This window comes from Acomys russatus, chromosome 14 (genome assembly GCF_903995435.1).
Source record: "Acomys russatus chromosome 14, mAcoRus1.1, whole genome shotgun sequence".
In the NCBI taxonomy this organism is placed as follows: domain Eukaryota; kingdom Metazoa; phylum Chordata; class Mammalia; order Rodentia; family Muridae; genus Acomys; species Acomys russatus.
In genome coordinates this window covers 9,237,260-9,255,162 of record NC_067150.1, presented here as the reverse complement: position 1 = coordinate 9,255,162, position 17,903 = coordinate 9,237,260, and the positions used below count along the sequence as shown (strand labels likewise).

Genomic DNA, 17,903 nt, shown 5'->3' with positions numbered 1-17,903 from the left:
TGTAGTCCTAGAGCCTACTGATTCGCCCACGTGTCATCCAGTGCCTTTTATACACGCCGCCACAGTTTATCACTTCAGTTGAGTTCTAAGTGTAGACCAAAGTCCAGAGTTTAGGAATGATCAGAATTCATGCCTTAAAGCATGAAGCCACCATTTCTACGAAGACCATGGTCTTTTAAAGAACTAGAAGGAGTGCTTTGTGTTACAGTGGACAGAAAACAGCTGTTTGTGTAACCTAAAGCATCTGTCTTTAGAAATGGGGAAGCTGGGAAATGCCATTACATACCTGATAGCTTTTAAACGCCTAATCACATTTTAAAAAACCTGTGAACATGTGTGTAAGGGTGTGTTGCATGCATGTGGAGGCCAGAGACTGACATCAGGTGTCTTCCTCAATTACTCCCCACATTCCCCTTTGAGGCAAGGTCTGTTTCTGAGCTCAGAACTCACAGATTTGGATCTGGCTAGCCTGGGCTGGCCACCAAGCCCCAGGGACAGCTCCTCCTGTCTGCACCTCCATGGCATGGGGATTACAGGTGTGTTCCACTCCCATTTGGCTTTTAAAAGTGGGTTTTGGGGTCCTAGGGGTCCATGCAGGCTCACATGTATATGCAATAAAAATTTTACAGACAGAGCCACCTCCTTAGTCCCTTATGACATTTAAATATTAAATACCAAGAAAGTTACCAAGAAAATTGTCCTGGCTTTATCAAGTATACACCCAGCATAGTAACTGGTATTAATTCTCAGGGTAAGGCTGGGAAAAGCATGGTAGCTTTCATAACACACATCTGTGCCAGGCCTTGTATACAGTAGCCTGAGTTTCTCCTTTGCTCTCATATCCACACAGGTGCCCACACTTATGAAAGAAAGTGAGGTGAAGAGCCTTTGATCCGCTGTTCTTCATTCCCCCAAATTCTCCACATGACAACATAGAGACAACTGTCATAAAGAACCATGATGCATTGCACCAGTATCTATAAAGTGGATCCAGGTCCTGAGTGATTCTGGGCCATTGCCATTCATTGTGAACTGCTATGTGCCAGGAGCGGCAGTAACTACCTAACAGAAAAGGCATCGCTTAAGCTGCATAATTACCACATGTGATTGTAATTTTACAGTGGCGAGTCCTGGAATTTAGGTGCTTTGATGACAACCACTCAGCTAGAGACTTACAAAGCCAGGATTTGAACCAAAGTCTGTCTGCAGAGCTGATACAGCTGGAGACCCAGAGTTGGCTCCTTGTGTCTGAGTTTGGCCCAGATACAAAAGGCAAGTTGGTTAGCATAGCCCTTGACTAACCATGACTTCTGCTTGCACTCTCTTCTTCCTCCCTAGTCTTTCCCAAAGAATAACAAGATTGGAAACCCACCCAAAGACAAGGGCCAGCCACCAAGAGTCAACTTGTCACCCTCCCGTTGTGACAAGCTTGAGGGGGAGGGAGCTCAGTGGCCCTGCTTTGAAGAGTTGGCCCACAGGAAACATCGGGTCTCCTCCTCAGCCATGCCTATGCCTGGCTTGTTCTAGCACTGCCTAGACCTTGCTGTTGGTCATCAGTCTTGTGGTGATGAGCACGTACATCCAGTCTCTGTGCACTGTGTATTGAAATATCACTGAGACTGGTGCACAAAGCTGCTCCGAAAGCACAAGGCTGAGCTCAAGGGAGGGACAGTAGCTCCTGCGTGTGAATCTTCAAACAAGTCCCTGAGAGTAACCTCTGCTTGTGGTGGTCCAGGCGAGTTTGGGAAGGCAGACGGAAGAACATGATGTTTAAATAGACTGAACAAGAATTCATCTTATTTAGCCAGAGTCACTCATCTGGAGACACAGTGCCTGCTCTTATTGGTGAGAGACATAATGATAGTTCCTCAGATAAGAGTTGATTGAACCCAATTGGGTCAAGATTCCACAAATTACTGAGACCAGACCTCTGGGAATGGATTCTATTAGACAAAGAGGAGGGTGAAAAATCTTGCATTTATTCAATGAATATTAATCAATCCTTAGCTATCTGCCAAAAATTATCTTAATTCCTAGGTTTGTATTAATGAGTATCCTTAAGGAGGAAGTCTAGCAAGGGCAAATTGGCATGAGAAAAACCACTAGTAAGCAGCATGCTCAAAGGTGGTAAGAGCTATGGAAGAGAATTGACGTAGATAAAGGTAATAAGGTGGCTCAGAAAAGAGAGGATCTGCACAGGCTCTGAGTTGGATATATACTTGGTGCACTCTGGGAAGGTGGCCATGGCTGGAGGATAGAGGTCAGAGGTCAGGGATCAGGGAGCACAGTGGAAGGTGAGTTGGGGGATGGACTCTGTGTGTGTGTGTGTGTGTGTGTGTGTGTGTGTGTGTGTGTGTGTGTGTGTGTAAGAGAGAGAGACAGAGAGAGAGAGAGAGAGAGAGAGAGAGAGAGAGAGAGAGAGAGACAGACAGACAGAGACAGAGATAGAGATGGGGGGAGGGAATTCACAGGCTAGTCTGGATAAGATGAGAGATTCTGGGGGTTCCTGTCTCCTCCTTTCCACTAGAGGACTGGGGCTACAAACACACGCTACTCTGTCCAGCTTTCATGTGGGTTCTGCATTTGAACTCAGGTCTTCACACTTGCTCTACTCCCTGAGCTAGCTAATCAGCCATTCTTAGTGTGGTTTTAAAGCGCCCTTTAAATCTCTCGCTAGTAAACAAATGTAGAATATGAAAACTGCTTCAAAAAGAGCCCAAGGAAAGAGAAGAAATATGTATTTCTTGGGGTCTATGGAGGTCTTTGATCAGCAGTCACATTAATGAGGCTTTCTGATGAGAAGGTACATGCTGACAACTGTGCTCATGTCTTAGGTTTCATTTCAATCCCACGTTACTTATATATCCCCCAAGAACAACGTCAAACCCATATTTTGCAAATACATGGCTTCAAGTCGATGCCTTAAAGACTCTCATGACCTTCGCAGAATTTTAACATTTTTCCTACTTTGCTGCCTTGAGGATAATGGAGGAATCAAACCTGCCTATAAGCAGGGCCAAATGTACAAAAAATTTCCCCTAAGAAAGGGGTAGTTTTAGGACGAAAGTACTATCAAAGTTAGATGTTGAAAACAAAATCAAAACCAAAAAGAACCTTTTCACCTACTGACATTTCTGGCTCAACAAGTTTTGTCCTAGATATAGTGAAATGTCAACAGAAGTGTTACTACTTAATTATGCAAGTACCCTGACTCATAATGGTAATGCACATATCACCTCACGTAGGAAACGTTTTGTTCTCAATTACATTAGCTGCTTTTACAAGAACTCTCACTCAGCCACTGGCAGGAAGATGGTTTTTTTTCCTTGATGACTTTCTCTTTAACAGTAATTGACCTGGGTGTATTTTCTTTGATGTTCTTTCTAGAAGCGCTGACTTTTCAAAGACGGAGTCAAGGTGGTCGGTGACAGTCCCTGTCCTGGCACCTGCCCTACAGTGACAATGCTAAGCTCTGGCACACAAAAAATGCCTTCTGGAGAAGGATAAAGAATGCTGATCCCAATCTGAAAAGACGCTGACCAATTCAGCCCACCTTTCCTCTCCCACTCCTCTCTCTATCCTCTTTTCTCTTATTTATGTGATCTCTTTTTCTCAAAATATATTTTATGATCTGATTTTGAATGCAGGCAGTAGATATGAAGAGTCTACTCTTTTGAACGAGGAAACAAAGCTAAACATTTTTAGTTCTAATTCAGTCGTGGATTTTTGTTTGTTTCAGTGGTGGACAACTGCATAAAATATATTGATACTGAAATTTAATATAAAAATTAATAAGCTTTACAGTTTATGTTTTGAATGCCAATTTGAATTCTATATAAGTTCATTAAGTTTCATAGACTTTGGATCTAGCTAATTTTGGTGTGTGATGTTTTTATTTGCAAGTTTTTTTAAAATAATAAATTTTATTAAAATATATAAAAACTTTCTTTAAGGCAGATATTTATTTGAGGTATCTCTATTCTTCAATTAAATAAGCAGAGAAAAATTTAAAGAAACGATACTTCCACTTTGGGAGATATAAACTCATGATAAATTCAGTAAAATCATATAACTCAGGAGGTACATCAAGACAGCACCCTCTGAGTGAGCTTGGGCTACACACTCAGACCCTGCCCAGAAAAAAATGTCACACAGCTTAGATCAGTAATAGCTGATTGATTTTAGATTATAGATTTATCTTGCAACTGTGGGATGCACACAGGGGAAGCTCAGTGCAAAGGGTAAGATGCATTTTATCTTTTACTTTCAGAAGGGCTGGATGATGATGGTTTGTGACCGTTTTGCTTACCTTTGTCATCACTGATCACTCTGTTGTTAGTTACTTCTGCATTTACCTGCCAGGACAACCTTCCTTTTAGCCATTCACGTGAGGGCTCAGAAGCCTCTTCAACGGGAAGCGTGGATAGAAGCTTGAGTTGAACCCTTAGTTCATAGTCAGGTATTTAGCCATGTGTTCAGAATAGTAGAGTCAGATGCAACTAAATTGTTAGCAGGGCACCCTGGGGACAGTGAGGTTCCTCATGGCGGATTTTAGCACATCAAGTCTGCATAGGGTGATTCAGCAGGAAGAGCAATGGTCAGAGAGGGGCTGGTTTTGCCAGCATAGACACTGGTACCTGGGAGTGTTTGGGGCCCACTCTTTTGACTGGCGTGAGACCTAGGTAAAGAATGAATTGATGTGAAGAGGCCTGGTACTATGTGAATGCAGGTGTGTAGACCTCTGTAGACCTTGGTGCATGCATGACCAGTCAGAGTCTTAGGGAAGCTTGTAATGGTGACTGGAGCTTTTCCCACTGCTGGGGGAGCTTTTCAAATCACATCCTCCAGGACCGCCAGGCTGTGCTGAGGGCTAGGGGCAGTTACACGTAACACTAGGATTCTCAAGTGGGAAGGAAGGTCGTGGGATGCTTGAGGGATTCTGACTTTGATGCTGTGCATTTTAAATCTTGTGCTCTGATGTATTGAAAAGACATGTGGATATTTACGCACACTGGAGTTTACTCAACCCTTTTGATTTCCTGGGCACCAAATTTCATCTCCTCCATGCCTGTTTCTTCCCATTTGTTTGTTTCTCTGCAGCTTCTCCTATTTATTTAGGATGTTAGGAGAGTTCACCATGGTGTACAGCCACTGGCCACGGCAGTACATCTGACCAATCACAGCTATAGAAAAATTATCCCTCAAGGCAGTTTCCTCTAGTTTCATCAGCAAACTCTAAGTGGGGAGTCCTCGATCCACTTCTCTGGCCTGCTGGATAGCAACCACATCCTCAATAGGTATATACAAACTGAGAATTTTAGAAAGCCAACTTGGATGATAAGACTTTGTGGAACACTGAATTGTATTAATATCTTCAATCTTGAACTAATTAAAGGTGTGGGAGGGGGAGGGAAGGGGATGTCAAGTAGTTACAGAATTTCTCAATTCTTTGCTGGGTTTTGCAATTCCCAATTTGCACCACTATTGTTCAGCTTATGTGCCAAGGACAATTCTAGCTACAAAGCAGGGGCCACAGCTCTGTGCAGTTGGAGCTTGCTTCGGGGCGAATCTTAGCTGCTTGATTCTCACATAGCCTTGTCAGTTGGTGCAGTTGCTGATGCCCAAATTCTAGAGGTTCACTACACATGTGAGGGGGTCCAGCACAGACCTGGAAATCAGATCACAGCTCTACTCATGTTGTCTGTAAGTGACTTATCTGACATATGTTAAGAGGGAGCAAAGATTTTTTTGGGGGGGAGCTGGGGAAGACCTCCATGATTCAGATTAGCTCTGAAGTTCTGAGCCCACATTTGAACATTTACATCTCTGAATAAGCTACTTGTACTCCAGGAGCCAGAGGTGTATACAATAAGGAAGAAAGGAAGGGGACTAAAGGGAGGGGGGCTTTCCACAAGCCCTGCCTCATTGTGAAACTAGGGAGCAGCAGTCCCATGTGAAGACAAAGTGAGTGTGTTTGAAGGGGCGGCCTTGGAACTGCACAGCCAAAGGGGACAAGGAGGCAAAGCTGGAAGCCTCCAGCACGATCAGCTCCACTTCTTCCCCTCTCACATGTGTCTCCAAGATTAAACTTGTCTCTCGGTGGCTCCATTTCAGTTAAGTACTTCTAGACCTCGGTCCAAACCTCTTCTCTTAGGATTTGGCTCAAAATATTGATAACCATAAATTTCCATATTTTATCTCCAATCTGTGAGGACTTAAAAAAAAACTATTATGGAAACTAAGTATAATCTTGAGGAACAGACTGAGTGTTTAATCTACACAATGAAATCTGAGTACAGCATTAATATTATCACACTACTGAGTAAGTTAAATGAATTGTGTTGTATTATTTGTACTGTAAGTCTTGTACTTCTGTGTTCTGGGCAAAACACATCAATTCAGCCTTGTTTTCCAAAAAGCCTATTGTTTTGGTTACTTAGCTGGTAGCTGTGGTACTATGCCTACAACAGCCCAGGTGGATGAGCCATATAGGTCATGTGATCTCAGAGTGTTCTGCAGGCCTGTTTCCATGCTTCCGTTGACTAGAAAGGACTGAGCAGCACTAGGTTCCGGTAATGAACCTAACACATGGTTCAACTAACTCACTTTTAAAGGCCATCACTTGTTCTATGGCTATGTTCTCATTAAAAATAATGCTAACAAGTGTATTCTCTCCTGAAACGGCAGTGTGAACAGGCAGTAGCTGTTTTGATTTTTATTATGTTTACCTACAAAAATGAAATATAACTCCTTAATCATCAAGCAGAAATGTGTGTTTCATCACCTATTTTACTGCACATTTAGAGAAGTTGAGGCAAAGTGGCAAACAGCTTAACGGGTCACCCAAGTAGTCAATGACACTGAAGCCATCTGGCCTGGGGGGGAGGTCAGATTTTCAAAATGTAGTGTCACATGACCAGCACTCCCTCCCCACTGTGCTGCCAAGCCAAGAATTTGCAGAAACTACGTGCATGCTGCTTCCTTTTCATAAAATTCTCGTGTTTCCATGTTTTTTTTTTTTTTTAAAATTGGTCACATGACAGTTATAATTGACATTTCAAAATGTAATTTCTCTCAAAGAACAGAACTTGAGACAAATGGTGCTCTGAGCTTCAGGTTACTGTGCAGAAATGGCCAAGTTCAGGAACCACACCACACACAACCAGTCCCTCAAATGGCATAGAAATGGCATCAAGAAACCCCAGTCACAAAGATATGACTCTCTTAAGGGGGTTGACCCCAAATTCCTGAGGAACATGCAATTTGACAAGAAGGACAACAAGAAAGGCCTGAAGAAGACGCAGGCAAACAATGCAAAGGCAATGAGTGCCGTGCAGAGGCCATTAAGGCCCTTGTGAAGCCTAAGGCCATTAAGCCCAAGATGCCAAAAGGCCCCAGCCACAAACTCAGCCGGTTTGCTTTCATTGCTCATCCCAAGTTTGGAAAGCAGATTTGAAGCTACATGGCCAAGGGTCGTAGGCTCTACCGAGCAAAGCCCAAGGTTCAAACCAAGGCAGAGGCCGCAGCTCCAGCTAAGACCCAGACTTCTGCCCCAGCTTAGGCTCCCAAAGGTGCCCAGGCCCCTGTGAAGGCCCCAGAGAAAAGGCTTCTACCAATGTGAGGACAGATGGACTGTTGTGACACACCTACCTACACACTATTTGCAGATGACCAGTGTCCTATACTGTTTTCACAAATAAACCCAAGGCAAGATCTGTTTTTCAAAATTGAGAAAAACCATCTACCTCTTTAATAGACTTTGTCCTTGGGGAGATTATTATGTGTTCTTCTCATGAAGGTCACAATGGCAGCTTCAAGGTCACCTCAGGTCATTAACCTTTCAACTGATTCCATTTGGCATTCTATATACTACATACACCCCCACTTCCATGACTGTTTTTTTTTTTTAATGTATACATGTGTGCATCATGTGTGTGCAGGCGCCTACAGAAGCCAGAAGGAGTAAGATCTCTTAGACCTAGAGTCATAGGCACCATGAGTCACATGATGCGAGTGCTGGAACAGAACCCAGGCTCTCTTTAGGTGGAGTAAGTGCTCTTCACCACCGAGCCATCTTTCCAGCTCCCTTTTGCCTCCCTTCCCTTGAGTCTGGCTGTGACTGTAGTCCAAACCATCCTTGAAGGAGTCCTGTCTCAGCCTCCCGAATGCAGGGACCATGACCATGCGCCACCACGGCTGGCTGGGCTCCATTTTTCTGTCTGTGTTTCACGCAGGGAGACAGAGCACTCTGCAGGGCCACTGATGTCTAGTGCGATAAAGATCTCCAACAGCTGCTCACACTGGATTCCTCTGTGTGAGCTTTCATGTGATCTTTCTAAATGGCCTCTAATTGAATCATGGCCCCTGGGGAAGAGCCCTCACTTCCTTCCCACTGTCTGTCAGCCAAGCACACTAAAGGTGTTCAATAAATAATGCCACCAGACGCACAGGGGCTACGGAGTATGAGGAGCAAGTTTGCTTTTGATTACTCCTCTGTGGGGGTGGTTAATAGAGAGTAACGTTGATAGGCAGGGCCACCAGCAGTAGTAACAGCAATGAAAGGAGCAACCAGACCTCTGAGCCTGGCTCTTAATTTCACTCTTTACTTCAAAGCCAACTATGGACTTGTGTTCAGTTTTGAAATTTAGATTTTTAGATTTATTTAGACAAACATGTTTCCTGAGAAGATATTGATGTGACTTCCTGTTTCTCTTGCTACACTCTTCACGGAGGTGAAACCTTAGCCTAGAAGTATTGATTCTGTGTTAGCTGTTAGTTAGTGTTGGTCCTGATGTCAGTAGAAAACCCCAGGTATTAGGATTCTATTTCCTATTTGCAGAATGAAAGAGCCAGACAAGCAGCTGGTGTGGCTTCCATTTTGTCACCGAAGTGCTGAGAATTCAGCTTTCTCTTTTTTGCCCCTTAAGGAGGCTGTACATACAGGCATTGCAAAGCTCGGCAAACTGAGAAATGCCTTCCCATTATCCACCTGCCACTCACTTAGACAGGGCGGGGACTCAGTCTTGTTCACTTTAGTATCCTCTAAGTCCGGGCACAAGTGCTCAGTCCTCCATCAATTATTGAACACATATTTAAGTGCCTACAAAGTGCTAGGCAGTGTGCTGGGGACTGACGGATGTGGGTGAAGGAAGGAAGATCATTCTGAAAGAGATAATGGTGTGAGTGAGAAGAGCTGAGTGGGGGAAGTCCGCTGGGGTGGGTCTGTCTGACTGGCTTCCTGAGGGAAGTGATGTTTACAGGGAACCCTGACAAGTAAGGAGGGTTTCCCCTGTGTTCTCTCTCTCTCTCTCTCTCTCTCTCTCTCTCTCTCTTCTTTTTACTGTAACAGTGAATGAGGTTTGTGACTGGGAGCAGAACGATCAATGTGTCTGCTACAATAGTCAAGGTGAAAAATGTCTCTACTCGGGCTAACTGGTGTTCAGAGATGGAGCACCTCCCACAGGATTCAGGCGTTAATTCTCCTGACTGATGAGAAAGGCCAGCTCGGCTTGTGAGACCATGTCTACCTTTAGAATCTTGACATAAATGCCCTCTGGGCTGAGTCTTGGGGAGAATAATCAGAGCAAAAGACATGGGTAAGAACTGTGTGCACCTCATAAGGCGTGACGAGACACCAGTCACCACAGCCACACTAGTATCTTTCTTAGTTGATTTCCTAGTTTCTGCCTGTAAATTGTACATTGATTCCATGCAAATAATATTAGGGGGATGTGCATGTCTGCATGCATGCGTGCATGCGTGCATGCATGCCTATGCATTACTAAACTTGGAAAATGGTATAATGTCTTATGTCTTACACACACACATACACTCACACACAGAGATGGAGGTAGGGAAGGAGAGAGAGGGGATGGGGAGGGGGCTGAGCCAGGTCTTGGAGATGCCTGCTTAGCTTCTCACAGACACTTTCTCCACTTTCCATGGGCTGCAATCCCTGAGGGAAACCTCGGCATCCTAATTTGGCAGAGAGTTGCATTCCCATGGAATTCAGGGCTGCCCTCACACCCCAAGGAACAGCCTGGCAAGGTTCTCACATACTCAAGATGGGCCGTAGAGGGGTCTCCAGTCATCTGCAACTCCGAGGATGAGGAGAGAGAGCCATGCTAGCCCTGTCCTCACTCACTGCTGGGCTGCATAAGTAACTCTTGGCAGCACTTAGTCATCAAAACTGTTCCACAGGGGCCTGGCCTTTGGGCCATGGAATCCATGTTGAGTTCATGTCCATTTAGACGTGGCCCTCTTTCAAACATTCAGAAAAAATAGTGGCAGAATTTAACAAGAGCAGATCTGGGCCCTCTTATTTCTCTCCACTCAAAATCATTGGATGTAACCTAAAGAACAAAGAAAGGGAACCCTTTGTGGGAATGGCTGAGCTGATTTGCATCTGGAAATGGTGATGGGATGTTGCCAGGGCTGCAACTGCCTTATAAAGTATCTGTAAGCAGAGGAACAGTTGATTTGAAATGTGGTTTTTGGCCCAATTTTCCTTTCGTTTTTCCCTTGGGATCCCTCTTTCCTGCTTTTTGCTCTGTCTTTCTGCCCCCTGCCTTTGCTCTGCCCTTACATATGCAGGGTTCCAGTTGTACCTACACACTGGGCAATGCCTCTCCAGTGCCATCTTGGCTGTGGGATGACTGCTGCTTTCTCATAAGTGAGTGGGTTTGGTTGACTATATTCATATATGTGGTGTATGGTCTTCCAGGCTTGGTGTGGAGTTGAGTCCAGCATTGGATACTGCTGGGCACTGGGTTCTTTTTTTCTTATAGACTATTGAAATAGTGTGGATGGCTCCAGACCCCTTCATATCAACAAACACAATAAAAAAGCAGTCTCCAATACTAGGCATGCTCCCCTTTCCATAAAGGTGATGTGGGTTGACTGACATAGGTGACCCTGCCCTGTGGTATCCAGAGTGCTCTGTACATATCTGGGGTTCATATTTATTCCTATTCTAGACATCTCCATTGCACCAAAGAGACTGAGTTACTGTCTCCAATAAGGTACTTGAATCAATCAATGTACACTGAAAAAAAAATCTTTGAGCATTGAATATTCTAGAAAGCACAGTTTGCACTCTAAGCGTGTTATAGTCCTATGAGTTAATATATTCCACATAGGGCTACTCTGAGGACCCAGAAGGCTCCCTTTAAATGGTTCCTACAGTAAAAGAAGGCACAAAGTGCACCAGAGAATCTAGTTAAGAATGAGCCTTTAATGCCAGCAGAGCCAGACAGATCTCTAAGTTCAAGCTTCTCTTGACCTACAGAACTAGTTCTAGAACAGCTAGGGCTACACAGAGAAACCCAGTCTCTAAAAAGCAAACCAAATCAACCAACGAACCAACCAACCAACAAAACAAAATGAAAGGAAAGATTGTACTTCAAAGCAAAGGCTGTTGGGAGGGCAGGTACAAAGAGTTCCACCTTTGAGGCAATTCAGGAAGAGTAGCCAGGACACTGTGGAGGGCATTGCCTAAAAGCTAAGAGTGTGCACAGCAAACTGTCTCCTTCCGGAGCTTAGTGGGAAGTGTGATAGAAAGGGGTCAGGTGAGAAAGAGATCGAGACGGCTTCAACTGCCGTGGATTCACGGGCGACTTAACTTGCTGGCCCATTAGACCCTCCACTAAGCCTTTTAACACCTCAATTGAGGGCCCCATCTTCTTTCATTTGTGTTTAAATCCTTCTGTTTCTTTTCTGTGTGCTGTTCTCCATTGCTTCCAAGAAGTGTATCAGTTCAGACTTCAAGGAATGGGAGCCTGTTCAGAGCAAGGCTGCACTCTTCCTGCTCAGCCAGGTCCTAATCAGTAACCCTGAGTGCCCCAGAGGCAGGAGCGACATATGCACAGTGCCAGTAAATGAACTAACTGACAGGCAGAGACTGAGACAGGACCCACGATCTCCCAGGAAGAAGGGTAAAACCAGAAACACACTTTCCAGTTATGACCAGCGTAAGCTGCAACTAATACCTGAGAAATAGAGGGTTGGGGAACATTAAAAACTGAAGTCCCTTTTGGAAATAATTTGGGTCCAGAACTTCATGGAAAAATATGATATAGAAATTGGACCGGGAGTGGTCATTGCATTAGCCAAAGTGAAAGACACATGTGCACACACACATACAGACAAATATACATATATTCATATGTTCACACACATACATACGCACACAGAAACACACATGTGTACATGTTTACATGTACATACATATGCACAGGTACATGCGGCACAGGCACGTGCGCGCTCGCGCACACGCACACACACGGGAACCAAAGGGAATAATAAAATAGCAATTATTTGACCCTGCATTAAGGTCACGCCTGAGCTAGCTTGAGGGCTGTTATACTTACAGGCCTTTGGCTATGAGATACAATGGTCAAAACTGGACAAACACATATCCACATTCCAGAAATGTTATTTACTTACTGTGTGGCTTTAAGTAACCTAGGAAGCTACTCTGTTCTTGAAGTCTTTGTTAGGGGAAACAACTGCTCTGCTTTCTTAGGAATGACTCAGAGCATGACAGGGCACATGCGGTGAGCGAGGATGCCTTCCTCCTCTGCTGTTTCATGTACTCTGCAGCAATGACCATACAACACCACAATGCCTATACTAGATGTATGACAAATAGTGTTTTTTCCTTCCTTCCTTCCTTCCTTCCTTCCTTCCTTCCTTCCTTCCTTTCTCTTTCTACTTATCACCTCAAATGGGCTATGACTTCTCTGGAGTTTTTATATTATTACTATTATTATTGCTGCTGTTGTTGTTGTTTGAGACAGGGTTTCTCTGCGTAGCCCTGGCTGCCCCAGAACTCACTATGTAGACCAGGCTAGCCTTTAACTCACAGATCTGCCTGCCTCTGCCTTCTGAGTGCTGGGATTAAACGTGTGAGCCATCACCTCCCAGCAATATTTTAGTTTTTAAGATTAAAAAAAAAATTATCAGTGTGTTTATTTATGGTATAGTATGGTGTGTGTGTATTTATGTGTGTATAGGTGCCTTTAAAGGCCAGAAAGAGGGCTGAGGTCCTCTGAGCTGGAGTGACAGGTAGTTTTGACCTGCTTGTTGTGGGTGCTGCGAACTGAACTCTGGAACTCTGCAGGAGTAACAAGCAGGGTGCCCTTAACTGTTGAGCCAACTCTCCAGCTCTTTATTTCTATTTTTAATTCATAAATTATTTTTGAACACTGGAGCTCAAATCCAGGGCCTTTGGCCTGCTGTGCAAGCTTTTCAGCACTGGGCGATAGGCCCAGCCCTTGGAGTTTTACCACTTCTCCTTTCCAGATGCCCTGGTCAGTAAGCTCCCAACCCACACAGTCCACTAATGTGAGAGACAATTTAAAAGGCAGAAAATTGTAAGAAATCCAGAAACAGGGTCTCCCATGGAAGAAATGCACACAGGGGGTGTGACCTGTGGCAGGAAGTGGTGTTATAAACTGTATCTGTGGGTCTAGAGGGTACTGTCAGGGCATTGCTAGAGACCAAGGGATGCTGGGGAAATGGATGCAGGGACAGGAAATGAGTAAACCGATGATGAGATGATCCAGGAGAGAATCAACTACTACATAGAAAACATGTAGATACTTCGGGAGTTACAGAGTGCTGGAAAGGACACTTCACAAATGTGTGGCAGTTAATTCTATGTTAACTCTCGGATAGAAATTGTAATTACAATAAGATGCTTATCTTGGTATTCAATACTTACCTGGTCATCAATTCTGAAAACATGGTGAAGGCTTAGTCAAAATTCTCATCTAGCCCTACTGTGGCTAAGGGAAAGGGTAAAGGTTGCTGGCAGGACGGAACTCGTCACCTGTTGTAAGGAGACGTTACATACTTTCCTGACATGAGGAAGGCAGGGGGTACCAGGTACGGCTACATTTAAGAACTTGATAGCAAGCACCACGTGCAGCGCCCAGAAATGACGAAAGTGACATCTTTTCCTCTTTCCCCCTGCCCTGCCCTGCCCTGCCCACATGTTGACAGTTTATTTCAGCTCTTGGAGGAAAACTAAAGCAAGAAAATACCTCAATTACATGAAGACTCTGGCTTTTAGGATTTTCGAAGTCTTGTGTGGGGCTAAAACACAAATCTATGAACTTAATCATAATTTAAAGTGAAAGTCAGTGAATGTGATAAGAAGCATGGGATGTTTTGTTTAGGTCGAGAAATAATAATTCCTTAGTCCAATTTCTAGGAAATCATGATCTTGTTGACCAGAGGCCTAACCACAACGATAGGACAGTGTGATAAACCCCCACGGAAAGTTTTGCGTATGACAGGCACAAGCAGAAGCGGAAACTAAGCCAGTTTCACATTTTCGGGATGGGATCACGGCAGCACGGGCACTCAGAGAAGGCTCCTTGCAAAGCTGTCTGAGACGATAGGCAGGAGGCCACGGGTGGTACAGATCAGGCAGTGCTGGGGGAAAGCATTTCTAGGGAGGGGAGGTGAAGTGGTAAAGCAGAACCCTAGCGGGGAGTCTGCCTCCAGGGCAAAGCTGAGTTCCAGTTCCCTGGGGACCCTGGCCACGTTGCAGGGGTAATTGGAACCCAGCCCCTGGCCTCAGCCCTGAGAAATACGGAGCAAGGGAGAACTGCTTCCTGTCCAGATACTGTGGGGGAGGGATACAGTGGTTGTAAAGACAGAGGTTGAAGATGGAGACCGTTATAAGAAAACGCAACCAGTCAAAAGGCAGAGAGCAAATGACCAATGTGGTACCCGTCTACAACTGACACATCTACAATGCAACTCTTGCACCTAAAACTCAGGGGACGTTGTGGAAGAGGCAGTGGAAAGACTGTAAAAGCCAGGAAAACAGGAAATTGAATGTGGGACTGTGTTTCCTAGAAATGTCAGAGAAGCTATACTCCCCAACATGGCTGCCTACACAAGTCCTGAACTAGGACGATACCAATGGAAGGCATGCTAGCGTGGAACATGCTCAGGGCCCCAGCATAGACAAAGAACTACAGGCAGTGGAGTAGTGTTGAGATGAGGAGAAATAGTCTTCTCCGGGGAAGAGCACACCAATAGGTTATTCGATGCCAAGTAGTTAGCCGCTAAAACATATACATATAAGTAACATTATATGGAGTGAGAGGTTGTAGTTATGTATTTCAAAAGGGGAGTGTGTGAGAGACAATAGTTAAAGAGACAGAGGCCATGAATTTGAGAGAGAAAGGGGGTAGGGGTATTCACAAAACAGTCCATAGAAGGAAAGGGAAGAGGAATAACAGTGCAGTTATATTTTTATTTTTATTTAATTATATCTTAATATCAAAAATAATTTTTTTAATAAGAGAAGGAATCTGAGGGAGAAGTGCAATAGCATATGGGTAACAGCAGCAGCAACAGAGAAGGGAGAGATGGGCATGGCTGTGCAGCTGCACAGCAATGACTGCTGCATTCTGCCTCTCATTCAAAATGGAGTTGAGAGGGGGCAAAAAATGATAAAAAGTGGGGTTTGCAGGATCTGGTTTGCCATGTTTAAAAATAGACCAAAAAGACAGAGTAAAGGCATCAGACACTTGTGCTGATGAAACAAGCCCCACAGAGCTAGATCTGGGGACCCACACTGGGCTGTAAGAGCTGGTGTGTGAGCACCAATAGCGAGAACTGTGGGAAAGACATATATGTTAGCAGGTGCCGCCCAGACCCATGGCAAATGCACATCTCTGCTGTGTTCCAGGCTCACTGCTCCTGTGTGAGCTGTGTCCCTGACTCAGGGGTTCTCTATACTGTAGCAGCTAAAGTGAGAGCAAAGGTGAGCCAGTGTTTAGGATCTACCATGTGAAGGCACAAGCTCCACCTGTGCTTACAAACAATTCACACAGTTTTCCCCATGACTTCTCATTGCCTCCAATATGATAGCAAACAATCACTTGAAACATCCTGATAAGACTCTCTTTGTTGGTACATTATAGGTGGGTCCAGCCTTCATTAAATGCTCCCCTTCAGAACCCACAGCACAGCTTAGCTCGTGGAAGAGCTGAGAGTGAATGCTGTGGCTTCCAGCTCTGAAAACAGGAAACTGGAAGGCTAGCACTCTGACTCAGTATGGAAGAAGATGCGAGGGCCAGCTGTCTGAGCCTTCTGAAGAACAGAGTGTCATGCCTTACTGTCTCTGGCTGTCCAGAACAGCAGAAGAAATGATGAGTCAACTGAGCCAATCATTTGTCCAGCAAATGTGTGCTTGGTTGCCTGTAATATGAAAGGTAGGTTAGGGAGCAGGCCAAGGGGGTGGGAATCACAGACACAATCCTTGTCTTCAGCCAGCTTGTGGTCTAGTTAGGAAGGCATTGATGAGCCAACAGAGAGAGGAGGACATGAGCACTAAAAGACAGGCAGTAGAGGGAGCTACTACAGCAAAGGGGACAGGAGGTCAAGAGACCTTGCGTGGCTAGAGTAGAGAGGAACATTGTTTTGGGCAGAAGGATCTGTGTAGAGGGAAAGAGAGATGAGTCAGGACACTCACTTAAAGACTGAGCAGAGAGCAGAGTACTTCTGGAGGAAGATGGCTGGCTGGGTATCAAGTGAAGGAGAGGCCTGGGAATGGAAGCCATGAGCCTGCAGACTTTGAGTAGAATTGGATCCTACAGGGCATGAGGAGCAACACAAAAAATTAGTCCCAGAAAAATGCAGGCCATTTAGATCTTTGTAAAGACCTGTCCCAACTGCCAGTTGTTGTTTATTTATTATTATTGTTGTTGCTGTTGTTGTTTCTGGGTTTCCTGGAACTCACTCTGTAGACCAGGCTGGTTTCAAACTCATAAAGATTCACCTGCTTCTGCCTCTCGAGTGTTGGGGTTGAAGGTGTGTGCCACTGCTGCGTGGCTCTAACTACTGCTTTAAATGCCTACATTGAGTACTGGCAAGACTGGGAGGAAGCGGGTGGGGCTATATAGCATTTAGCATGAAGGAAGATTGGCCAGAAAGTATTCTGGGTATGTGTGCCCATGGGCATGTTCCTTTATCATGTATCCTTTATTATTTGTTTCTGAGCATTGTGGGACATGATGGTGGGCCTGCCAACACCCCAGTCTAATGGCTTTCCCTAACACGGATCATGCTTCAGGTAACGTCTCTTGACCTTCACTGCCAACAAGGAGTCCATTGTCTATGCATCCTGCCCCTGTGCCTTCCAATGGTTGCCTTGGGGAAGTTTGAGGAAAGTCTAGGCCAATTTTTTTTTTCATTAACAAAAGAAAAGAGTAAAACCAAGGAGGAGGATAGTTGGATAAAGACCCAGAGTGGAGATGCGAACCAAAGCTCAGATCCTGAGGCATGTACCCATCTTTGCTTACCCATGAAGACCTGTGGAGCATCATGGGAGGCGGCTACCAGAGCTTCCTGCTTGCTACAGGCAGAGTTGAAACACAGGTTCCAGTGAGAAGACAAGCATGGGGCTTGCTATGATTCAGGGAAGCGGGATGGGTATCACAGAGGAATAGGAAGAAAGAGAGGTGCCTTGCCCCCTCTCTTGTATCCTGGGAGATCTTGAAAACTTGATTTTGCAGGTCACACTGGACAGCCGCTACTGGCTTTTCACTATTATTCACCACTAGATTTATTGCTTGGAGAATACAATTCAAATTCACCAACTTCCATCAGAGTTGTACTTGTCTATTAATGTTTACATCTCTCTGTGTGGCTCTGTCTCTCTCTGTGTGTGTGATGGTCTCAAGAAAATGCACATGGAAATATCCATGGTTGAAACACAATATAAAAATGAAACAGAACAGTAAGATGACTGATTCATGGGACACCTCTCCCATCCCAGCAGGCTAAACATTTGTACAGTTCTGTTTCTAACTTCAAATGCTTTATGGTAAATGCCCTGTACAGCTCATGTCTTTCTTCCTATCTCTAACAAACCACGACTG

The 17,903-nt window shown here is 44.7% G+C and overlaps 1 pseudogene; it reads left to right on the top strand.

The window, feature by feature from the left end:
• The first annotated feature begins 7,052 nt into the window (after window positions 1-7,052).
• Window positions 7,053-7,721, top strand: LOC127198116 (60S ribosomal protein L29-like; annotated as a pseudogene).
• Window positions 7,722-17,903: the final 10,182 nt, after the last annotated feature.